This window comes from Pipistrellus kuhlii, unplaced genomic scaffold, assembly GCF_014108245.1.
Source record: "Pipistrellus kuhlii isolate mPipKuh1 unplaced genomic scaffold, mPipKuh1.p scaffold_m20_p_9, whole genome shotgun sequence".
Classification (NCBI taxonomy): Eukaryota; Metazoa; Chordata; class Mammalia; order Chiroptera; family Vespertilionidae; genus Pipistrellus; species Pipistrellus kuhlii.
In genome coordinates, this window is record NW_023425595.1 from 40,873,065 (window position 1) to 40,899,225 (window position 26,161).

General features: G+C 41.1%; 1 protein-coding gene across 20 annotated transcripts in view; it reads right to left on the minus strand.

Moving 5' to 3' along the window:
• Positions 1 to 26,161, minus strand: part of DLG2 (discs large MAGUK scaffold protein 2) — a 1,831,272-nt gene that overhangs the window by 194,497 nt on the left and 1,610,614 nt on the right. Inside the window, exon 1 of one of the 20 annotated variants that reach the window (XM_036427322.2) lies at positions 2,556 to 2,675. The exons of 18 other annotated variants lie outside the window; for them this stretch is intronic. The gene's annotated coding sequence lies outside the window, so the exon portion shown is untranslated. Of the gene's footprint in view, positions 1 to 2,181; positions 2,421 to 2,555; positions 2,676 to 26,161 lie in introns of those variants that run through there. One more of the 20 variants, XM_036427321.2, reaches the window with a different exon arrangement.

The window sequence follows — 26,161 nt, forward strand, 5'->3', positions numbered from 1 at the left end:
TGTGTGTATGTGCTTTCTCCAAAGATGCTTATCACCGTTCATATTGCCTCGCTGTAAACTTAATTGAGAATAACTCATGCTAAATTTTCTTCTGTTGCTATAGAGTTATTCTTGGTGGGTGGAGAAGATGGGAACACCACCACTGAGTGAGAAGCAACTCAGTTTATTGAAACTGGTACATTGGTTTATTTCTCCAGAAGACCACTCTGACTCAAAAATCCAGACACTGCTGTGAAATAAACCACAGGCCCTGGCATATGGTCTTGAAACATGTGATACAATAAAACCCCAGGTATAGTGCATCGCAAGGGCACTTAAACGACATTGTTCTTGGAATCAAGACGTATTAACACTTTTAGGAACCCTCAGCTGTGTTTCCTGGGCTGGCAAGACCATCAGATGCAGATGTGGGGTTTTACCTGCAATGATTTGCTGATTTCCTATCTTAATCATCCCTGCTGCAGCCCAGAGGCTCTGAGCTGAACATAAGACAAAAAGACATTTTACAGAGCCCTTGTGGGGCGGCCGCTGTAGAATAGAAACTGAGTCTCAGGTTACACACCTCTGAGTGCCAACCACAATATATCACTCCTCTGCTCCTGAAACAGAACTTATTCAGGGAAATGGAAAATATGGAAAAGCTATTTATGGACAAAAGAAATATGCCTGAAAAATGTGTTCCTGGAAAAAGATGCACCCCAAATCCCCCAATTTGCCAAGTGTTGAAGCAATCAGAAAGTATATATAGCAGGAAAGGAGAAATAACTTCATGGGAAGTATAGTGGTATTGAGGACAAAATATTTATCTGGAGAAAGCAAAGAACAAGCTAAGTCTCTGGTGGGGGAAAAAAGGCAGACTCTCGCCCGCCCCCCCGCAAAAAAAAAGAGATGCTAAAATGAGACACTATTCTTGCAGATAAAGAGAATGTTCTTGTCAAAGGTACAGCTGCTACTGCTACAGAGAAAGTGCAATTATGTGTAAGGTAAACGCTTTGGGCAGACAGTTACTGGTTTAGAAGACAGGAGCTCCTTGCCAGTGAAATAAAGCAAATGTCAACAAGCCAGACACACTTGAAACAGTCAGGAAAATGTCTTGCTATTCCTTTCTGTATATAATATGCCATATGATACCACGGTTAAATCTGTTACCGCAAAAAAAAAGGACGTCAAGCTGTTGGTATCCAGGAGATTTGGACAGAGGCAAAACAACACAGCCAAAAGGAGTGCGTAAAGGCACAGCTTTCTTTCACTTCTTTCATCCTGAGGAGGAAATGACTTCCTACAGCGAGCTGACCCCAAGGCAGTGGTCACCCCGCCTGAAGCCAGGACCTCACGCCAGGACTGCAGGGAGTACCCAGATAAGGACAGAAATGCAGCCTCAGGTAATCATTAATGGGAACAGGAAATTAGAGAAAACAGGCACAAGTTACACAAACACATGTCATGCCTTCTGTATTTGTCTGTCCTGCCCATGCATTGCATAGCTCTTCCTATAGCGATCAGATCAGCCTTTTCTTTCGCCCTCCTCTCTCCCCCGCATCAACAGGCATGCCCATTGCAAACCTCCGATTCTGATCCCTTCCTGGCACAATGCAAAGCCTACTACCACCACCATACTGAGCTTCACAATAAAATCTCCACAACGGCAATCATTCACAACCCCTCTTGGTTCGGTTCACACAAAAGATTGCAATTGAATCTTGCCTTGCGCAGGTTCAGCTCTGTGGGAGCTGGTTACCAGGCAAACTATCCGTTTTAAGATTTACTGAACTCGGGGGAGGGGACGGAGGGGGTTGGGGAGGTACAAGCCACCCTGTATACATACATACCTCCTTTTGGCAGCTAAGAAAAAAACAATTTCGTGACCAAGCTCGCCCAACAAATGACACTGACAAAATGAAACCCGAGAAACTTTAGCAACCGAAGAAAGCAGCCTTCCAGGGATCAAGGTGAATAATTGATTTGTCGGGTTTTGTTTCATCTTTGAAGCGAATTTTGCTCATGAAAGAGGATTGTGGAATGTGTCAGAAGCCCAAGCACGAGCATACACACACACACACACACACACACACACACACACACACACACTTCTGACAGCCACCGCATAGTCCGAACTACAGATTCAATTTGCCAAGCTTATTCAACAACAACCATTAGCTGCAAAGCTGGGAAACTTACCGAGAGCGCAAAATGATTAGAACAAAGCAGGGAGGAGGCAGGAGGCAGCTTCCCCGTCTCCTTGGTGCCAGTGTCTCCTGTCTGCCGTCCGGTTCACACTTGCCTTTATAACTAAGACTCCCGACAGAACTCACTAGCGAAACCTGATGAATTATAAAACAGCCCCTCCTAGATTCTCATATTTTACATCACAGGGGGTGACCGTGTAGCATCCTCACTCCCTGGGTGCCTGTATTTCCTTGTAACTCATCCTGATAAATATATCAGCCTTAGAAGCAGATACAGTAATTGGTGTTTGGGATGTGCCTGCGTTAACCAATGAGATGCTTTCCCACCACAGAACCCTACCCCCATCCTCCCCTAGTGTTCCCCCATACCTTGTGAAGGTGGATCCACCCAACCCAGTGGGGGGCAGGCAAAGATGGCAAAATGTGGAGGAAAGCCCCTGCATCTCAAAGGTACCCAGAGCAAGGTGTAGAGGTGTTGCACTCAGGGTTAATTCTTCTGTAAAGATCAGCCCTCATATTTGCATGCCCTGTCACAATACACCAAACACTTCCACTCTTCCTGAGCCTCCCAGCAACCAGGAGGCAGCAGCAGCAGCGCTCCGGTATCTGTGAGCCTGCAGAGCTCAGAGAAGTTAAGTGACTTTGCCCAGTGGTCACAGGAGTCAGGGATGCAATCAGCCTGCTCACTGTGCGGATGAGAAACCTGTAGCAAGAGAGAGAAACTTGCTCAGGTCTCACCGTTTCCAAGTGTGATTGGAGCCTGAACCCAAACCCAGGTCTTCTAATGTCAGGAACAGTGTCTGTCTATCCTACCACAGGACCTCCAGAGCACAGTAGCCCTGAGGAAGGAAGGCATGCAGGAAGCAGAAAGTGTCACTGATGGGTAGACATCAGTAACAGGCAGGCTGCAGGGAGGAAGAGCAGTGCCTGGGCTATTTGTTTTCAGTAATCACAGCTACTATTGAGCCCTTCCCATGTGCCTGGCAGTGTGCTAGGTGCTTAGACCCATTTAACCTTCAAACCATCCCTAGGAGGCAGGTGAAGAAACTGAGAGAGAGAGAGAGAGGAGAGAGAGAGAGAGAGAGAGAGAGAGAGAGAGAGAGAGAGAGAGAGAGAGAGAGAGAGAGAGAGAGAGAGAGAGAGAGAGAGAGAGAGAGAGAGGTGAACAAGTCCTAGCAGGACCACGGCGGCTAAGTGGCAGAGCTGGAACCGACTCCAGACAGCCTGGTGGCCCAGCCCACACTCAAACACACCACCCTCTCCCAAGCAGAATTTCACATCAGCTGTCAGAGGCAGGTGAGCAAAGCAAGCAGAAAGATGGACAATGGCTTTAGGAGAAATCATAGAAAGACCAGAGGTTTGGAACCACAAAGACTTGTGTTCAAGCCCTGGCTCTGTCACTCCCTGCTCAACCCCCTTCAACTCCCCGTTCACAGCTGATTCGCTCTTCACTGGTCAGGATCTGCTCACTGTCCCCCAGGGAAGACTTCCCCCGACATCCCACAGAGAACAGCACCCTCCATTCCTCCATCTTGCTCTACTGTCTTACTGCACCTTGTTCTCACTTAACAGTACTTATCGCTACTTAACCTTACACTCAATTTATTGGTTTATTTTATAAACTTTTGCTTTCCCCATGACAATGTAAGCTCCATGAGGCCCTTGGTCTTGTCTGTTTTGTCCATGACACTCAAACAGGGTCTTCCATATAATAGTTATTTAAAATACTTATTATTAAATGAACATGTTCAAAGACTATTTCTTAACTACTACTTAGCGATACATTTTAGTCCCTTACTTCAGTGGTGATGTCCGCCCTGTGACAACATGCCTCTGGCTAAGGCCCTCCTTCCTCCCTCTGCAGAAGGAAAGAGAAGGCACACGAAGAAGCACCTGGAGCAGAGCCCCAGTTCCCACTTCATGGAGGTGAAAGGCCCCTGATGCTATAAAATCTCCGCTGCCTGTGGCAATGCACAAGAGGTAGTTTTATGTGTTGGCTGCTCCACTGTGCTCCGTCAGCCTACAGGAGGGAAAGCAAGGCTCACAGAGGGGACTCCTTCAGAAGGAAACAGCTCTGTTAGCTCCTGAATGAAGATGATCAGGGAATTGCCCCAATAAACACATTATGGATTAAAAAATAATCCAAAACACAAAAAACACCCCTTACATTACACTCTGGTACTTCACAATGTATTCAGCTTCTCCGATGAATGACTTAGATACAACAATACCCATAATTCCATGAGGTTGGTCAGTGGGGTGGATTACCTTGTATCCCTTTGAAAACTCCTAAGTTGCAGTCCTAACCCCCAATACCTCAGAACTCCCCTGCACTCAGAAGGTAAATTTATTTGGAAATGGAGTTGTGGCAGATGTCATTATCAAGTGAAGAAGAGTGAGTCCCTAATGCATGACGGTGTCCTTATAAAAGGGGGACATGTGAACACAGACATGCACACAGGGAGAAAGCCGTGTGAAGACTGGAGTAATGCTGACACAAGCCAGGAGGGCCAGGCAAGAGGACTGAAGCAGACAATTCTCTAGCACTTTCAGAGGGACTGTGGCGCTGCTGACACTGATTTCAGACTCCTGGACTCCAGAACTGGGAGAAAATACATCCTGTTGTTCTAAGCCAGTGGTTGGCAAGCTCATTAGTCAACAGAGCCAAATATCAACAATACAATGATTGAAATTTCTTTTGAGAGCCACATTTTTAAAACTTAACCCTTTGCACTCCGCTGTCCCCTCTCAGGGGACATCGGAATTCTAGCATATCACTCGGATGTCCCCTCTCGGGGGGGGGGGGGGCATTGCAGTTTATTAGTGATTACGGGGAATTGAGTTAATTCAACGCACGTGTCCGCCGCAAAGTAGCGTCGAGTAGCTGGTAGCCAATGTCCAGAATGGTTCAGAGTGCAAAGGGTTAAACTTCTTCTAACACCACTTCTTCAAAATATAATAGACTCGCCCAGGCCATGGTATTTTGTGGAAGAGCCACACTCAAGGGGTCAAAGAGCCGCATGTGGCTTGTGAGCCACAGTTTGCTGACCATGGTTCTAAGCTATCTAGTAACAGCAACCCTAGAGTATTAATACAGTCAGATATTATCCTCATCTAACATGAGGAAACTGCAGCCCAGAAAAGTTGAATAACTTGCTCCAGGTTTCATAGCTCAGAATTAGAGCAATATCTGTAATACCTCAGGCCCACATAGAGCAGCATTAGTGGTTCATGAGATTGGTCCCTGATTCTTGTTGTTCCTGAGGCAGGATGAGAAATATAGGATGCAGTGATTATTCATCAGTTAAAATAACCTTTTTAAATAAGGTTATGTCCTTTCTACTCTTTGTTTTTTCTTCTGATTGCTTTTGCTATTAGACTGTCTTTTTACTTCTGACATGATGAGAATAGACAGTAGCTTTTTGTCTTGTTTTGGTTTTGTGTCTTTTAAATGACCTTTATTTTCCTGACAAGATAAAACGTTGGTCGTTCTATTGACTTATACAATTTATTCTGAAATGTTTCTGGTCTATGAAATGTAGAAGTTTGGGAACAACTGTTCTAATGTTGCCTAAATGCTGTCCATTTTCAACAATGAAGAGAGCCTTTACCTGGAGACCCATTTGGTGGTGAAAAAAAATATTTCCCTCTCAATCAGCTGAAAAGGCCCCTCCCTGCTCATATATAACATGTCTGTGCTAATGGTCACAATTTTCATGCAGCAAATTTGTGCAACTCGAACAATATTCATTCACGACTGAATTCAACAAAATTCAGGCTTTTTCTTTTCAAAATTCAGCCCTACCCCACTCCTTCTTTCCTCTTTCTTAATGAAGATTTTTTTGTTTTGTTCAGTGACATTCTTGCCTCGCCTTTGACTTGATCCATTTCCTTTTGGGTTCAGGACCTGTGGGTTTATGTAAATGTCTGAGAATTAAATGCAATCACCTCTGTAAAGTATCTAGAATCTCGCAAAAGCTCTCAGTAAATGCTAGTTCCCTCCAAAGAAAGCAGTAGAGCTTCATGTATCCAGGAGGGAAATGGCTTTAGGACCAAAGGAAATTTAGAGCAACTGGATGACTGGCAAGATGAGCCAAACTGGGGAGTGTTTATGACCTTTATTCTTTTGCTGAGTGATCAGTAATCCATAAAACAGAGTACAGAAATTAGGGTAGTCTATGTTTTATGAATTCATCTTCATGAATATGTATGTATTTATATATGTGTACACATATAAACACATAGATAGATATTGATAAACCATATGTATCATTAATATTAATTTGCTTGCTGAGAGTATACGTACCCTGTTCAGTTTCTGAGAAACCCAAAAGGAAAAAGCCTTTATACATATATGTTTGTTTTCCCATTATCTGGTCCCCTGTAATCTAATATATAGCCACCAATTTGTCCTAGCCTGGGAAAACTTAGTAAAAGCCAACTTCAACCCATCTATTTGCCAAAGTTATATCAGACTCCAAGTCAGTGAAAGAGGAATTCCTTCCATGAGTATTTATGGAGGGCCTGTTATATCCCAGGCACTGTGTTTTTTTGTTGGATGTCAGAGTACAACACAATCAAGGCTAGATTTTTCTGTCCCCCAAGGGACTATCAGTCCAGAGAGTAACAAGGAGATATAATAGCTCACTACACCGCTATACAGCATATTTTATAAGAACTTTCATTAAGGTGCTATAGATGCCCAGAGGAAGGGCATCCAACCTAGTCCTGAAGAGGTGAGGTTAAGAAAGCTTCCTGGAAAAGGTGATGTCTAAGCTAGGTCTTGATGGATGATTAGGAGATAGCCAATTAAGAAGGAGCCATCCAATCAGAGTTAGAAGCATGTAATGTGCAAAGGTCTGGGAGGCGAGGAGTTGATCATGAATCTCTGGGGGTGGGGGAGGGGGAGAGAAATGGACTTTTACCAATTAATAACCTAAGTACATATGATAGAAAAAGACTAACTTCAGAGTTTTTAGGAATACCAGAAAATATTCCTTTTTCATGAACTATCTCAATGCGATAAAGGCTGAAGTGGAAAAATGTCATGCTTTATAGATAGTCCTGATATTTAAGCTGACTTTTGCAAGTTGCTTAAGTTTGCTGAATTGAGCCTTGGTTCCTCATCTGTAAAATAGGAATAATATCTCATCCAGCCATTGTGTTATTATGAAATTAAAAATGTAAAATATATTACTTCTTGCCTGCTACAAAATAGATACCAGAGTAAATGTTAACTTATGTCCTAAAACTGTGTTATTGTGAATACAACACTCATACTAATTCTTGTTTCCCATTAAGATATTTTTATTTATTTTCCTTGTATTATAGATCAGGTGTCTCAAAACTTTGACTGCTGACTTCATTATTTTAAAAAATTTAAAGCATAAGCCCCCCCCCATTATCTAAATATTTACATACATATTTATAAACTAGAGGTTCAGTGCACAAATTCGTGCATGGCTGGGGTCCAGCTATCCTGCCAAGGGCCAATCGAGACAATTTATGCATGGGGAGGGAATACAGGAGGTTGGCCAGCCGGCACTGCCTCTGGGTCAAACACCCAGTCGAGGGGACAATTTGCATATTAGCTTTTTATTATATAGGGTTGTAGGATGTATAACCACAGTACTATGATATAGTATGTACATTATTAAAATAGAAATTTAAAGGCTGAGATGAAAAATTAATATAGAGAGAAGGGCTGTCACCTTAAATACTTTTGAGATACATGTATCTACTTTGAAGAATACTAAGAGCTCTTGGAGATAAAGGACCTAGTTGAATTTATTCATGGAGCACCTAGCAGCACAGACCAAGTACTAAAGAAATGTCAGGAATTGAAGAGGGAACGTCTGGACATTAGAACAAAAATAAAAACAAAAAAACTGGGTAGTCTTCTAATGTCACTAACTGTTCAAACCAGTTTTTATATTTTAAATTTTAATATATATTTTAATTATAAAAGTTTAATGTAGTAGAAATGTTAAGCAACCAAAATGAAACTGCCTCCCTTCCAAATATCCATGGCAAGTAGAGAGGTAATATATTTCTTTTTTTAAAGGGCTAGTAGTAATAATAACTACCATTTGCTGAGCACTCATAAAGGGCAAACACTATGCTTATTACTTTACATGTACTTTCTTATTTGGTTCTTAGAATAATCAGGGTACCTCTGCAACTTTCTAGAAGGTATCAGACATATTTTGGTGTATGTTGGGGGTCCATAAACCATCACCTGCAGGCCAAATTTGGCCCATTGTCTATTTTTTTATATCCCATAAACCAAGAATAGTTTTCATTTTAATTGGTTGAAAAAAATCAAAAGAAGAATAGTGGTTTATGGCATGAAACTATTATGCAATATTAATTGTCAGTGCCCATAAATACAATATTATTGGAGCATAGCCATATCCATTCACTTAGTATTATCTATGGCTGCTTTAGCAGACAACAGCAGGGTTGATTAGTTACAATAGAGAGTTGATTAGTTGTAATAGAGACCATCTGGCTCATAAAACCTGAAATATTTATTATCTGGCCTTACATGTTTACAATATGCTGACCCCTACTGTGTGCGAGTGGGGCCCATCGAAATACTGCACGTTACAGCTCGCATATTTGTAAACCATGGTCCAGATAACAATCCTGCATGGAAGTGAAGGCTCAAAGAGATGAAGTCACTAGTCATGTAATTAGGAAGTGGTAGAACCAGAGACTTTCAGAACAAAATTTTAAGCCTGGAATAAGCTCTTAGTCTTACACAGAGTTCAGGCCCCTTTTCTCTGATGACCTCCTCTGGCTACATGTCTTAGCCAGCCACTGCTAATATCACCTCCCACCGCCTCCAGTGTCCTCTTGGTGCTCTCATGCCCAGGGTTTAATACTGTTATGGTTAAGGACAGGGTAGAGTGGAAAATGGGGTCAATGGAACAAAAGCACAATTCACTCCTTTATAACTACCTCATTGAGTCTCTCAAATACACACTTGGCCCCTGAGTATGGCTGAGCTGAGAGTGATGAAAAGGACATGTGATGGAATGCTGGAAACCTCATTACTGGCTTGTTGCCTACAGAAACTCAGCCAGCTTATCTTCTCTCCCAAGGAACTTCAAACGTACACTGGCTCAGCTGGTTCCTTCCAGGTGCCTATAACAAACTGCTCTGCCTAGCTGAGATCAGAAGTGGAGAGGCCGGACTCTGCATATGCTTTTCTAGCTTGGAGAATAGGTCTTTTTTCCCCCCAATCCTCATTGGGGTCTCAAGCCTACTGGGGTCTCAGTCACTCCTGGGTTGATGATGTACAATGCAAAGTCACAATATTGTCCTCCTGGACAGCATCCTGGAGACCTAGATACATCGACTTAATTTCTGTTCCTCTTCTGAGCAAGAACAACTAACAGTGGCCAGGCATCAACTTTGCAAAATTATAAGAACAGCTTTCACATAATTGAATCTTACTGAATCCTCCCAGCATGCAGAGATCCATTATTCCCATTTTATAGATAAAGACACTAAGACTCAAGAGGAATTAAGCAGCACATATGTTGTATGCACCTGGTGAGTGGTAGGTCTGGACGTCAAGCCCGAGCTCTCTGACTAAATGAATATCTCTGAAGTATTCATGAATAAGTGTTGTGTTGTTGTTTTTTTGCCATATTATTTATTGAAAATCAAGCAAACAATCTCCTTTTCCATTCTACTTCCCCAAATCATGGCATCATTATTCTTTATAATTGGGATATGGCATAAAAATAGTCCCAGAATCTCTGCCCAAAAAAGAGTTAAAGACAACTTTTGGACATCATGAGAAAGAAAATAAACTATTATTTTTAAATTACTATTCATATTGAGAGTTGATTATAAAAAGAGCTCGTATTATTATAACAAATACATCATTGTTGCAGTTTTAACTCTTCCAAATAATCCGAAATAAATTGACTGTAGATTAGCTGATGACCATGCTGGGCCTGAGGGTCCTGTGGACACACAGGAGAGGATGTTTGGCAAATGCAACTCTTTTTCTAATGCTGTCAAATAGTTACTGAACAGTCTGGTGAGAGTACACAGCTCCTAATTAGCTTTCTCAACCTGGGGAAGCTGAGTCCTTGTTCTGCCCTCCAGTCCTTGCAGGAAGGGCCAAGTGAACAGCAGGCAACATGCCATCAGACCATGAGCTGGGTAGGGTTGGGAGAGAACTCGGCAGCTCTGTGCCTGCGGCTCTGCACTTCCCTCCTGCTCTCCTTCGTGGAGGACATGTACCTTACCGCCTTCTCCTTTGATAAAAGGGAAAACAATACAGGTCAAAGTGGTGACCCAACCAGATTCTGCTCCATGCTAGCTCAGTGCTTCCTAAAGCAGAATCCTTTCTGCTCTAAATGTGGGAGGCAGAGAGAGCTATTAGCTCTCCTGGTGAGTAACGCCAAAATATTTGATTATTGTTGTCTCTCCCTCAGACAGAAGCTTCACTGTCAGAAGTAAAAGCTCTGAGTCACGCTTTAGAAAAGGTGAACGGAGGATAGGCAATCATGAGAGGTGGCAGAGAGGAGAGGAGGGATCTATCCCTGGGGGCAGGGGTCTCAGGTTTATGATCCCCTTTCCTCTGGCAGATGTGACCGACCAAGCCTTGGTGGTCTTTCTCACAGGGGATGCTGTGAGGACAAATGGTCACGTAAAGTAAAGGTGCATTCAGATCTTATAAAAATAGCAAAGAATTCCCAAGTATTTGCTGTTAAGTACTCTTATATAGCTTATTTAATTTTCTCAACAAGCTTAACAGGCTTACTGCATAAGTATTATTATTAGCACCACTGAGAAGGTAAGGACCCCTGAGAGGTTAAACAAAGCAGCATCCCATGGTCACTCAGGTGGTAACCAGCAGGGCTGGGACTCTAACAGGCACCTGGTAGATGCCAAAACCCCGCATCTCTAACCGACACATCTTTCCTGACTCTGAAGAAATAAAATGTATTACAAAGGTGAATGATTCTTTTTTTAAATCCTCACCTGATAATATTTTTCCATTGATCTTTTAGAGAGAGTGGAAGGGAGGGAGGGAGACAGAGAGAGAAACATTGATGTGAGAGAGACACATGGATTGGTTGCCTCCTACACACACCCTGATCAAGGCCAGGCATTGAGCCTGCAACCTAGGTACATGACCTTTACCAGGAATTGAACCCAGGGCCCTTCAATCCATAGGCCAATGCTCTATCCACTGAGCAAAACTGGCTGGGGCTGAATGGCTCGTTAACTGAAGAGTGCAGGATGCTCAAAGCCAGGATGCCTATCCTTGTTCATTGCGTAGGCAGAACATCCTACAAGGGTGCCTGCATTCAGGCATATGAAGTACCCTAGAGAATAATAAAACAGATAGAAAAAGGGGAGAACAAAGGCCATTGTCCTGGGCCCCAGAGACTAGCTTGCATAAACATGATTCATAAAGTCATTCATTCACAGACTCACATCTCATAGATTTCCAATATCAGATCATTGCCAGTAGACATGTGAACTTTCACATAGAAAGCACATCTTCTTGCTGAAAATAGCTTCCCTCTCCCAGCACAGACTCATAAAGCAAGAAACAAGAATCTGAATTTCTCTCTGTGTCCTCTTTGCCAGGCAGTTCCTTTTTTTCCTTCAACTTCACGGTCCCATCATTTCTCTCATTTCTCCTTAGTATGCTCTCTTTAATTCAGATGGAGCTGTAACCCTGTGGAGCTAGCTTGGAAGCCCAGAGGACTTGCAACATCCTATATAATAAAGATGCAATATGCAAATATTTCTGACTGACCATGTAACGACTGGATCACAGATCAGTGGGAGGGTGGGGCAGTGAGCTACAAGCAGGCTGCAGAGAGCTACAGAAGGGGGCAGGGCAGCAAGCTATAAGGGGGGTTGGCAAGGGGGAGGGTAGGGGGAGAGGGCCGGGAGGAGCTACAGGAGGGCAGGGCAGCGGGCAAAGAGCTACTAGAGGGCAGCAGCCAGCTACTGGTGCACAAATTTGTGTGCAGGGCTACTAGTAAATAAACAAACAAATGAACAATTCAGCAATTAGTAAATCAGGTGGGAATGAGTTTAACAACTGAGCTGGAAAAACAGCTGAAAATCTATTCCCTGATGAAAGATCTGGAAGGCGACCCAAGTGTTTTACCTAACAGGTAACTACCCTGACTTCTTGCAGTAAATCAGGGGCTTGAGAGAGAAGCAGTGGGAAGAAAGGCAGGTTCAAAGAGCGCAGTGGCCCTCTGGCCACTTTGCATTATCAATAAGCTGATACATTATTTCACGGTGGTTGTGAAATATTTGTTCACCACCTATAAAAGCAAGACATTTTAAGTGCCACTTTTCTTTAAATATATTCTCCTTCCATTAAGTCTTATATAATTCAACTATCATCCCATGTGAGAGGCTTAATTTAAAGACAACCCTAAGTTGAGTGAATTCTCTGTGAAGGTCTATGAAGTTATATGTAATCCAGAAAGTCTGCTGTATAATGGAGTATCTATTATATGTCTGACCAACTGCCAGATTCTGGGAACCTGAATAAGACCCACCCCCTGTCCTTAAGGAGGTCATGGCCTCCTCGGAGAGAGATGAATTAAAAAATGAAGTGAAAGTAGTATTATAGGTATTAAGGTAGAAGGAAGTACATGAGGTATTTAGTGATTAGCTCCAATGAGGGAGGGAGCATGTGTATGTGTGTGTGGGGGGGAGGGCGTGAGTGCAGAGGACAGAGATGGAGGTTCAGTAAAGGAGACTCTTATATGTTTAAAGAGAAGACCCTAGAAGCTGCTGTCTACCAAGAAGACAGGTTAAGGTGATATTCTGGACAGAGAGAGAAGAAAGAATGGAGGCAGTTGTGCTAAGTGGTGTAACAGTGAAGGCTAGGGTTAGTGCAGACCCTTGGACCTGGGCTCAGAGGGAGAGAAATGAGAGGCAGGCCTGGGCATCATGGGTCAGATCCTTCTCTGCCGTGTGGGTCCTGTGAAGGAGTGTGGACTCTATCCCCCATGTGGTGGGAACATCTAAAGGACTTAAAAAACCATGATCCGATTTGCATTGTAGAAGATCACCATGGCAACCATGTGGAGGCTGAGCTGGAGGTGTTAGGGCTGGCAGTGGAGCAAATGGAGCAGTCAGGAGGAGAGCAGCTGTCCAGGTGGGAGGGGGGGTGGGCCTGATCTCAGGTGGCATCTGTGGGGATGTAAAAACTGAAAAGGGGGCAGATGTTAGAAAGGTAGAAATATGGGCTGGAGGTGATAACATCTGGCTCTAGTCACCTTTGGAACAATCTTGTTATGAGTCCATCCTTCTCTGGACCCTGTTTCCCAGCTTGTCTGATGAGAGGGCAACATTGCATGACTATATGAGAAGACTCTGTATTCATGTCTTTGGTTATTATTCATTCATGGGCAAGTCATTCCTTGATTCGTATGTTTTGGGGCTTTGCTAAGAAAAAGCAAAATGGCAGTACAAAGAGCTCAACCAAGGGAAAGATGAAACTTGAAGACTACAAGCATTTGCTGATTATGTATGAGGAATAAAATGTGCATCAAAATGTACTATAGAAAATATTAAAATGGAAATGATCAGTGCATGGTCTCTGCAAGAGAAATACAACAGCCTGTGATTAATTCCATTCGATAAATACTAACGGATAAAGATTTATTTTTTAAAAAAACCTAATGGAATGCTTATGTGCAGAGTATTATGTCTACCACAGTAAGGAGACAGAGGAATAAGACACAGTCCCTGATATTTGTCAATCACAAATGGAAGAAGTAGCATTGATATTAGAATTGCAAAGCACTGTGGGAGCCCAGAGATAAGAGAATTTGTATCAAGTCCATCTTCAACCCTTACCACAGCAAACAGAAGTATGAATGCCCTTTTTCTCTGTAACCCAAGACTACCAATAGTTCCCTTCATGACAGCAGAGGAAGCAAAAAGTCATTCACTTTAAACAACAACATCAAAAAACTTTCCATGGAGGAAGTCCTATATTAGGAGTTTGTTCCATGTAAGAGCAATAGGCATGCTCTTTGCTCTCCAAGGAATCACAGGTTCATAACACTTTGTATTTTGGAAGGAGGAAGCAGACAAGGTTGGGTTCTATTCTTTCTATGAAGCAACCCAGCGTGCCTTGAACAGTGCCTAGAATGTAATAGGTGCTCAATAAATGTTCAAGAAAAGCAAACATTATCAAATTTGTTACTTAAAGAAAGAAAATGGCCTTGGCCGTTGTGGCTTGGTTGGTTGGAGCATCATCCTGTGAACCAAAGAGTCACAGGATCAATTCCTGGCCAGTGCACATACACAAGTTGTGGGTTTGATCCCAATTAGGGTCCATACGGGAGGCAACCAGTCAATGTTTCTCTCTCACATCAATGTTTCTGTCTCCTTCCCTTCTTCTTTCTTTCTCTGTCTCTAAAATCAATAATAAAAATATCAAAAAATAAAAGAAAAAATAATAATTTTAAAAAAACACAGAAAATGAAGTTGACTCTAAAATAATGACACATACTTGATATTTAATTATACAAAGAATTCACTCAGGAGAAATTACTTTTATGTAAGAAGTCATTAGTAATTAACCAAACCACAGGCAACTGGCTTGTTGTAATATTAATTCAAACAAGGTTTCTAAGCAGACGGTCTACATTCCCAAGTCTTGGGAAGCAGGTGGCATCTGATTAGCTTTAAGAGACTTTGATTGACCACTTGGCTCTTTAAGGCAGGGTGAGTTCAGATTTTGGAGCTGTCCTTCAAACAAATGAACTCTTAACAACTTAAAACAAGTGGTTTCTAAATATCTCATTTGGAAAAACCATACTTGGGAATGGTCTTGCTTAGAAAGAATGGAGTGTGATGAGGATATAGAAGGGGAATTTCATTAGTAGCCTGAGAAAAGTTGCTGACTTGACAATGAAATAACATATATAAAAAGCTTTGCAAGAAAACAAAACAAAACAAAACAAAACAAAACAAAACATATTTAAAGGTGCTAACAATTCAAGTGGAATTAAAATAAGGCATTTACCACATTCTGATTGTTTTTTTCTTGAACAGAGAGGCCCAGAACATTGAGATCTAGCTGGTAAGAATTATGACATTGAATTTAAGATCCTCGACCACTAAGAAGTGATTCTAAATAACTTGCTATAGGCTTGGCTCATGAACTCTGCAGAGGTGCGGAGGTGGCCACCATGCTGCCTACCATTGGTGAGAGGAAACTATAGTAAGACAGTGAGAGGCTTTTGGCCACAGGCTGGCTTGGGTTGACATCTGGCTTCTGCCACTTACTAAGCTGTTTTGACTTCAAATAAGTCATTTACCCTCACTTAAACCTCAATCTCTGCAAATGAAAATACTCATGCTTATTTCATAGGGTTGTTATGGAGAGTACAAGAAATAATAGATGTAAAATGCTTATTACAGTACCTGGCATATAACAAGCACAGTAACTATTAATATTATAATTAGGGTTAATGAAAGGGAAATGTTCTTTCCAAAATTGGCTAAAATAATTGTTTCAAAGATTTATGAGACTGAAAAAAATTATGGATGATGGATTTGCAGAAATGGGAGTGGGAGTTTCATTTTAATATAATTGTAATGTGCTGAAGAACATAGCAGAATTTTGTGCCTATCACAAACCCTTTCTCATAGTAAAATTATTTTGTGAGTGAACCTGGGCTTTATGTAGAAGAGCATCTTATTAACTATGTGCTTCAATGTGCCATTGGTATCACGAATCTCCTTTGAATTGGGTTTAATAATATAATACAAGAACACTAGCCTGCAAGGACCTTGATTTGAATCTCACAACTGACAATGAAAATATGAGTTCTGGCAAAACAAAATCCTTGTTGAGCCTCAGTTTCCACCACTGTAAAATAGGGATAACAATTGTATCGGGTCTAGTAATAATTAATGTCGTTTTTAAACATTCGTTTAAAATCTTGCTTGGCGTTGACTTGTATTGACATAACCTTCAAACACGTGGTATCTACAGAACATGTGAAGTGCAATTAACAAGTTTTTCTTGAAAAAGTTTGTGTTTGGTTTGGTTTTTGTTGCAAAACTAGGGCTAAGAAGATGGCGGATGAAGAGCATATTCGGCACTGCATGCTTTACGAGTTCCAATTAGGAAGAAAAGCAAGTGAGGCTGCAAAAAACATCTGTAGTGCTCTTGGTCAAGATGCAGTTAGCGCCAGAAAATGCCAGCGTTGGTTTGAGAAATTTCACGAGGGAAATTTTTCGTTAGATGACAAGAGTGGTCGAGGCTGTGTGTCCAATTTTGATCAAGAAGCTCTTCAGGCTCTTTTGGTGCAAAATCCTCAAATTACCCAACAAGAGCTTGCGACAACTTTAAATTGTTCACAAAAAACAATTTCCAATCAATTGCGTGCACTTGGCAAAGTCCAAAAGTTTGGAAAATGGGTTCCTCATGAGTTGACTGACAACAACCGTAATCAAAGAGTCACAATTTGCAGTTCGCTCCTCTCTCGTCAAAACCGTTTGCCGTTTTTAGAGCAAGTTGTTACCGGAGATGAAGAATGGGTGCTGTATGTTAATTTGAAAAGGCGGCCTCAATGGTTGGACAAAAATGAGGCTCCGCAGCCCATGCCAAAACCTGACTTGCATGCGAAAAAAGTGATGTTGTGTGTTTGGTGGAATTTTAAAGGAATTCTTCATTATGAACTTTTACCATCTAACCAAACCATTACGAGTGCAGTGTATAGTGCCCAATTGGAAAGGTTAGCCCAAGCTTTAAGAGAAAAAGAACCCGCGCTGATTAATCGGAAGGGCGTAATTCTTCACCACGATAACGCACGACCGCATACTGCAAGAATCACTGCTGAAAAACTGTGCCAGTTGGAATGGGAAGTTCTCCCTCAACCTACATATTCTCCTGATATTGCCCCTTCCGATTACCATTTGTTTCGTTCTTTGCAAAACTTTCTTCTTGGAAAAAAATTTAATAATGAAGAATGCCTCAAAAATGCATTGACCAAATTTTTTGCATCAAAATCACAAGAATTTTACAACAGAGGGATTAAAATGCTTCCTGAGCATTGGGCACAAGTAGTAGAAAACAACGGCAACTATATTGTTGATTAAATTTTGTTGTATTGTTTAAATAAATTCGATTTAAAAAGTATTAGAAAACGACATTAATTATTACTAGACCTAATACTTATAATTAGCATGGTTTTTAAAGATTACATGAATTCATGGTCATCATCATCACTGAGTTTTTGCCACGTTCTGGCAACCTTTACTAAATTACCTCACCCTGACCACATCCTATCTTGCCTTTCCGAAGTGTGGTTGTAGAGTCAGGGTCTGCAGCCAAAAGTTCAGACTCGGCCAGCTGGGATCAGTTGAGGTGACAGGCAGAGAGCTATCCAGATGATGACCAAATTCTCAATAGCTCTTACTGCTTAAATAATAGCTCGGTCTTTGACAGGTGGACAATGGTCTGCAGACAGAAGTCTAGCAGGGCAGGGGGGAAGTTTTGAATAACACAAACATCAGAAACTTTGGGACTTGCAGTCAAACCTCAAGTTTCTAAGGCTTATCACACATAACTACTCCCAAGACATCGTGAGCAAACATCTAAAGAATCCCCATAAAGGCAGACATGAGCAAAGGGGGAGGACCTCACATGTGTCAAATGGGTTGAAGGGATGGAGGAGAAAACACAGCACATCAAAATGCTCCACTTAAAGCAGTACCCATAAGGCTCTGGGCAGAGCATTAGGGAGGAGGTATGAAAGGGAGCAGAAAGAGAGGACAGCTGAACTGGGGGATGGGGGGAGTTATGGGAGGGGGGCACTGTGGCCTTTCTTTGTCAGATGATCATCAGATTTCTGTGGCCTCTGGGGGAATTCTTTACTGTTCTTGAGTTTAAGAAAGTTATTTAACCTCCTCTGTCCTGGTTTCATCTTTAAAATTGGAATACTCATGGCACAATTTACATTGGGAGATGACATACTTGCAAATAAGAACAAAGAAACTTTCTATGCATTGACTTAAAAAGATCTCCAGGACATATCAACAAGTGAAAAAAGAAGAGTGCATAAAAAAAGTGTATGGAATGCTCCCTTTGGTGTGGAAGAAAAGGGTTAAAAGGAAAAAATATGCTTGTTTATGTATATAATTTGCTATATTTGCAAAGAAAACTCCAGAAAGTTGCACAAAAATAATTTTAAAATAATGGTTAGATAATGTAAGGTGAATAGGCACAGGAGAAGATAAAGCTTTTCGATAAATACCTTATGAGATTAAAATATTTAAATTATTTTAAATAATAAAATAAGGCTAACAATTAGTACATACCTCCTACGGTTGTTTTGAAGATTAAATGGAATAACGTAAAGAACTTAGCATGGGGCCTGATGCAGCATTAAATACACATTAGTGGGGATAATCATCTATTTTTGAAAAAGATGAGTGGGAAGGAGCCCTTCCTTGGCCTCTGTCTTCTGCTCAAGGGCCCAGGAGAGCTGGAGACAAGCTGCAGGAAGCTCTTATTGAAGCTTGAGGAGCAGAAAGGCCATGTTGTCCTGGTTCGCTCCTAGTTGTCCAGTCCTAGTCCCTGGGGATTCAGGGTAAAAAGCCCATCCAGAAATAAAGATGGAGCCTTTACCCAGGAATATGAACACAGTGAACTTAAGGATCTGAAAAGGTAGAGATCTCAACTCCAAAACAGAGCAGACCTGTCCATAATGTCAGAAGTTAGAAATGATTTAAAAACAGGCATGCCTTAGAACAAAACCTGAGAAAAGATGAACAGATGCCAATGAAATGTCACTTTCTTTCACTGTGTTGCTAAAAAAAAAAAAAAAAAAAAAAAGCTTCAGTGTCCTTAAAGCATACATCTTACTAGATTAATTGAAAATGCCACAATGAAAAGAAAATATATTTTTTAAAAATCTAGCTCTGAATAGAACCCTTTATCCAGTCAGAAAATTTAATGATCTACTTTTTTTCTCTCCATCTGCACTGAAAAAGATTTAATAATCAGATACAAAAGGTAGGAAATTATAATGAATCACATAAGTATTCAATTATTGTAACTGAAATAATCGTCCCAGTAGTGCCAGTTTTACCTAGGATGATGCTAAGTAGCTGACAAAAAAGATTCTAATTCTTAGTTGCTTTAGGATTAAAACACATAGCATTTGGAATACAGAAAAGTACCATTGTAGGCACTTGGGGAAATAGCACAAAATAGGATGTCTTGGTTTTATTAGATGCTTTCTCTAACGAAAAGAGCAAGCAGCTGGGAGTCTTTGCGATGGTGATGAGGCATCCCCTGTGTAGCTGCCATATTGTTGGCAATGGTGGTTAAGATTGCAGCTCAGAAAGTAGACAAATTTGAACACAAATCCTAGTTTTGTCAATGATTAGTTGAGTACTTTTAGGGAAATTACTTAACCTTGCTGGACTCCAATTTTCCCATCAGTGAAATAGGGGTAAATAAAATGCTACCTTGTAGAAATGTTAAGGGGCTCAAAAGAGATAATGTATTTCATGAAGATGCTTAGCACAGAGCCTTGGATTAGAGTAGATGCTCAGTAAGTGTTAGCCTTTATCATCATCATCTATGTTTTCACCCATTCCCCATCCACTAAACCATCTTTGATTAGGAACCACTTCAGGTCAAGCTTTGGGGTAGGCAAAGGAAATCCAAGAATAAGGAAGACACAGTCCCTGCACACAGGAAGTTCATCAGCCCAGCATGAGGAGTTGAATAAAGGAGGCAATATGGCTTTGGGGATATTATGAGAAGTCAGTGCCAGGAATATTGGGGCATAGAGAGGGAGTGATACAAGGATGAGGAAGGGGCTTCCTGGAGGAGCTGAGGCCTGACGTAGGGTTTAAAACTTGTGCATACAAGTTTTTGGGACAAAAGTTACAGGAAGAGTACAGGCACTGGGAGGAATGGGCAAGAAGAATGACATGAACAGGACCTAGGTAATAAATAACCAGCCTGAGAGGGAAGGCCAGAGAGTGCTGGGAGGCTCAATACATAGGGCTGAGTACGCATAAAAGTTTCTGTAATTTGGTGTTTGACAACTCAACTTCTATAATTAGAAGTTGAGAAATAGTCAGCATTGGAATGTCTGACAGGGGAATGTCTTGAGAGTGCTCCATACTATTATGGCAGAAAGATAATTTTGTACCATCTAAGCCATCCTTACAAGATATCTGCTGAAGGAGTATCTTGCCTGATCTTGCTAGGAACTTACTCTTCTTTGCCAACTCAGAGTTGATTTGGGATAAAGACTTTATAAGCAAACTAGAGGCCCATTGCAATCCCTGGCTTCACTTTCAGCTACCTGGGAGCTGGCAAGTCCCTGCTTCCCACCCAAGCTGCCTGGGAGCTGGCACATCCCTGGCTGCCCAGGAGCAGGCAGGTGCTCACTCCCACTGGGAGCTGGCACGCCCTCGCTTCGGTCTGGAGTGCCACTCCAATAGTTCCCTCCACCGTCCCCTTTCCCCTCATAGCAGGCTTCACTCCTCTCCTTGCATATGCAAATATGCAAACTAACCACCATCTTTGTTGGGTTAATTTGCATACTCACTCTGATTGGCTGTGGGTGTTGCAGAGTGATAGTTAATTTGCATGTTTCTCTTTTATTAGTTAAGATTCTGCCCACCCTTCCACTTCACTTTTTGTTTGCTTATAAATCTTCTCTTAAATAGGTAGTTCACTTCAGTACAAAAGAATTGTCAGTATTAGTTAAAGGGGAAGTAGTAAATGGAGGGGGTTTAAGACACATAGTTTCAAATATCTTCTTCTCAACAATGGTGTGAATTTAGGAATTTCAGGAATTTGTTGTTTTTGTCAATCCTCACTTGAGGATATTTTTCTTTCTTTCTTTTTTTTTTTTTTTTAAAGAGAGAGTGGAAGGGAGGGGAGAGACCGAGAGAGAAACATCAATGTGAGAGAGACACATCGATTGGTTGCCTCCCTCCTACACCCAAGCCCACACCCTAGGTACGTACCCTTGACCAAAATCGAACCCAGGACCCTTCAGTCTGTGAGCTGATGGTCTATCCACTGAGCCAAACTGGCTAGGGTTTTCAGGAATTTTTAAAATCTTTGTGAATTTCAACTTTTTTATCTATAAAGAGGTAGACTTTGATCTATCTCATGAAGTGGAATAACTAATGCCACGTATCTATACCCATCCTGACATAGCTCCACAAATGGCGGTTTTTGTTACTACCTGTAAAAGTAAAGTAGGTGACTTGGACAGCAGCCTTAGTAGACAGAAATCTGAGTCTTTTAGGGCAGAAGTATGCCAGGTGTGGCTAGCAGTGGAGAATGCCAGGTCGGCTTGCACTTCTAAACTGTGCCATGCTCTGGCTGGACTGGGCCTGAGGAAGCTCTAATTCCTGTGTTTGAACAGAGTTGGAGACACTGATCTCTCTTTCTCAGTACACTGAAAGCTTCCCTTAGCTAGGCTGCGCTTCATGGACCAATAAATGTTCACCAAAGCATTTCCTTTCACAAGTTTTCAAGTTGCCTGGGTTCTCCAGAGCTGGAGCAGAGAGAAGAGCTAACAGATGATCGCTGTCAAATACAAGTGATTTTTTCTGTAGTCCATACAGATATACTTGGGAGAGGATATGATGGAAAGAAAGCAAATGCACTCTGTTGCTAAGGAATTGCAGTTCTTCCCAAATACATTATAAACAATAATATGCAGGCCCAGTGGGGAAAGTACATTATCCTCTAAGGCAGTGGTTCTCAACCTTTCTAATGCCACAACCCTTTAAAACAGTTCCTCATGTTGTGGTGACCCCCAACCATAAAATTATTCTCGTTGCTACTTCATAACTGTAATTTTGCTGTTATGAATTGTAATGTAAATATCTGTGTTTTCCAATGATCTTAAGCAACCCTGCTAACAGTTCTCAAAAGACCCATGGGTTGAGAACCGCTGCTATAGAGCCTAAGACCATCGGAGAACACAGATATTTACATTACGATTCATTAACAATAGCTATATTACACTTATGAAGTAGCAATGAAAATAATTTTATGGTTGGGGGTCCCCACAACATGAGGAACTGTATGAAAGGGTCGTGGCTTTAGAAAGGTTGAGAGCCACTGCTCTTCAGTACATCTGTGCTGTGCAAGTATTTCATAGACAGGATTGAACTCTAATATGGCCCTCGGAAAACTAAATGCTCTTGCCGTTTAATCCAGTATCTTTAACTGGTAAAAGCTCATTACCACCCTAGCCCACAAATGTTTTATGATGAAGATCACTTATGAAGGGCCATAAAGGGAATCACGCTTAGCACATCACAGGATTCTCATCATCTAGAATCAGGCGTCTTCAAACTGCGGCCCGCGGGCCACATGCGGCCCGCAGAGGAGTCTGATCCGGCCCGCCAGGTTTTTTGGGCAGTGAGCGCAGCCGAGGTGTTACAGTAGGAATTAGTAGTTCATATAGTCCGGCCCTCCAGCTCTCTGAGGGACCGTGATCTGGCCCCCACTTTAAAAAGTTTGAGGACGCCTGACTAGATCCTGGTAACCCAAAGATGGGAAAAAAAAAAAAAAGTGACCAACAATCAAGATGATACTTTTAAAATATTTAATGCCAACCATTAATAGAATAGTACACATGAAAATTTCAGCAAAAAATGTTTTATATTCCAATGAAATAACCTGTATCTTCCAGGCCAACTATCATGAAAGCTTTGGTTTCTAAGGGGGAGCTATAAAAGCTACCACATCATCCAACATAAATGACCCACAACAAACTAACCTAACACTTATCATGACAGTATTATTTACAGCAGTGAAAACTATCAGAATTGACCTAGTGCTTAATAATGGCACATTAAACTAATAGAGAAACATCCACATAAAAGAATCCTAGCTCTCTTTAAAATTAATTTTTACAAAAAAAAAAAAAGTAATGAAATGGGAAAATGCCTACAAAATGTTATTGAACAAATATGGAGGTTATCAAGTACTATACATGGTATGATTTCAATTTATAAATGCAGAAAAAAGTTGTAAAGACCTATAATAAAATCAATAGGTATTGTCTTTTTTTCTTTTAACTAATTTATTTTTATCATTAGAAAAGTCCAAATAAAATATTATTTTAAAATATTTGTCCAACTTCGATGGACAGTGGCAATATGGAAAAGAATGCATCTGAAAATATGAATAACTTTGATGACATTAAAAATTATGTAACCTATGTTAAATAATACTGCTCAATGTCTATCTATAATATAACTGAGATAAACTAGGATAGAAATATTTACATATAATATAACCTGCCCTGTATATTTTATGCACAGAAATAGGACTGAAATAAAATAAGTCAAAATGTCAAACAATAGTTGCTGCTGGTTAGCAGACATTATGGATCATTTATTCTATCCTATCATTCTTTCTTTTTCTAAACATGCTTCAGTATCTTCCAAAGTATCAACAATAAACACATAATGCCATTATAATCAGAAAAAAATTATATATTTTAAAAAATACAACTAAGCAGAAAAAAAGAACCCTACCTTAAAGCCACTCAAATATTAAATTCTTCAGACTAAATTTCTGACCCTCTAAATCCAAATCCACATTACATGGAAAATACTATGTAAATATAAGAAAAAAAAATTCCTATGTCAATTAAATAAGCTAGAAAGTCATACTTCCTGTTCACTTCCATTATTCTTTTTTAAAATATATTTTTTAATTGATTTCAGAGAGGAAGGGAAAGGGAGCAAGAGATAGAAACATCAATGATGAGAGAGAATCATTGATTGGCTGCCTCCTGAACTCCTCACACTGGGGAGAGAACCCCCAATCTGGGCATGTGCCCTGATCTGGAATCAAACCATGACCTCCTAGTTCATAGGTAGATGCTCATCCATCAAGCCACACTAGGCAGGCCATTATTATTATTTTTTAAAGTGCATAATTAAAAGACTTGCACATCCCCCAGCAATGGATATTCTTTATGGAAAAACCACCCAGACTCAAAGCATATGAAGACTTTTTTTAATGTGGAAAACTAAATCTAATGCTTGGAAGGCAAAGGAAGGTAAGTTTGCAGTCATATGAACACACATTTTCTTCACTTAATTTATTCAACAATTTAAATTAAGCTCTTATTCCATCTCAGGTATTATTCTAGGTGCTAGGCATTTGAAAGTTTCTGCAATTCAGACTGGAGCATTTCTTTCACAGGGCATACTAAAGCAGTGGCTGATGACTACCTGAAGAAGATGTAATAGAGGAGATCCGAACATGTGAAGTGGCAGTGATCTAGATAGCCTATTTCTTAGTCTTGAAACCTCTCATTTCCCTCTTCCATTCTCATTCCATTCCCATGCCTGTTCCCACAAAGCCCCTGGAAATCAGAGCCTCCTTCAAACTTGCATACGATAGTTCATTTTGAACAGAGATCCCAGGGACCAAGAGTGAAGCAGGGAGATAGAGCTTGGGAGGAAGAAAAGGCAATACAAGGATGTGTTGTCAGGTTATCCACTCTTGTGGTCAACTGGGACCAATCTCCCCAGGACCTTGTAAGGAGAATCCATCATGCAGTTCAGAACTATCTCCACAAAGGATGAAGAGGGGAGCCTCTATCTATCAGTTTCCTCATGCCTCAAGACCTTCAACTGTCAAGAGTTGCCACATGGGGAAGTCAACTCCCTTGTCACTCCCAGTTTTGTGCATGCCAGAATGGTGAGTGGATTCCTGGGCAGAAAGCAGAGATAGGTGTGGCAGCTAAGGCAAGGTGGTGTCTGGTTACACCTGTATGAAGCTGGTTGCTGCAGCAACACCTTGTTAGTTTAGCAGAAAAGATGTGAGGCCAAGTAAAGAGATGGCACTACCTGCAAGGTTCCTCTAAGCCGTCTGAGGACACGAGAATAACAATACTGAACAGCTGTTGAGCATGTACAGAAACTTTGCATACATTTCATCATTTAATCCTCAAAGTCAACTCTGTAAAGTAGATTATACCTTCACCTCTTTTTAAAATACTACACAGCATGTTTTAAGAAACTATGTGTTCTCTCTGAGGTCATCAATAAATGGTGGCCTGAGGGTGAGGCTGAAGGACTGGCTGCAGAACCAAGAACTACACTGTCTCCCTTAGTGCCATGAACATCCAAAGGTCTCCAAACATGAGAAATCAGTAGTGGTGATTTGCTGCTCTTTGGGGTTCCTGTTTCTGTATCTGTCTCTGGCCAGAGTATGAGTTCCTGGAGGGCAGAGATTGTGCCTTACTCATGTTTTATCGCCAATACGTGGCACTATATGAACTTTAACAAGGCACAATGTTTGCTGAGCCTGTTTGAGTGTCTGTTCTTCCAAGTGGACTGTTCTTGAGAGCAGAAATCGTATCTAATTCATCTTTACATCCCAGCACCCAGCACAGCATGTTTGTTGACCCTAACAGGGTGGAATTTTCTACAAGGCAGAACATATTGTGGTTAAGAATGTGGACTTTTCATCAGATGGGCCTGAGTTAGAGCCTCACTTTGACCTACTGATAGCCTTCCAGCTATACAATCTTGAGCAAGCTATGTAATAATCTTTCTAGGCTGAGGTTTCCTCATCTATGAAAATGTATAATACTAATTGTATTTCCATCATAGGGTGATTGTGAAGATTACATGAAAAGTACATAAAAGTATTCACCATCAGAGCCTGACATATGGCAAATAGGCAAGAAAAATGAGCTGTTATTGTAATTATTAGGAAATTTGTGCTGTTAGCGCTTACCCTATATTTGGAGTTCCTAAACTAGACCAATGACTTTTGGAATGTCCACTGTGGTACATATGGGAAAAGCTCTAGAATACAAAATATCTAGTAGATGGACAGTATCTGGCGCATAGCTGGTGTGCAATAAGTATTTGTTGAATATTAAATAAAGCCACATTTGTGTTTAAAAAGACTCATCAAACCATACACT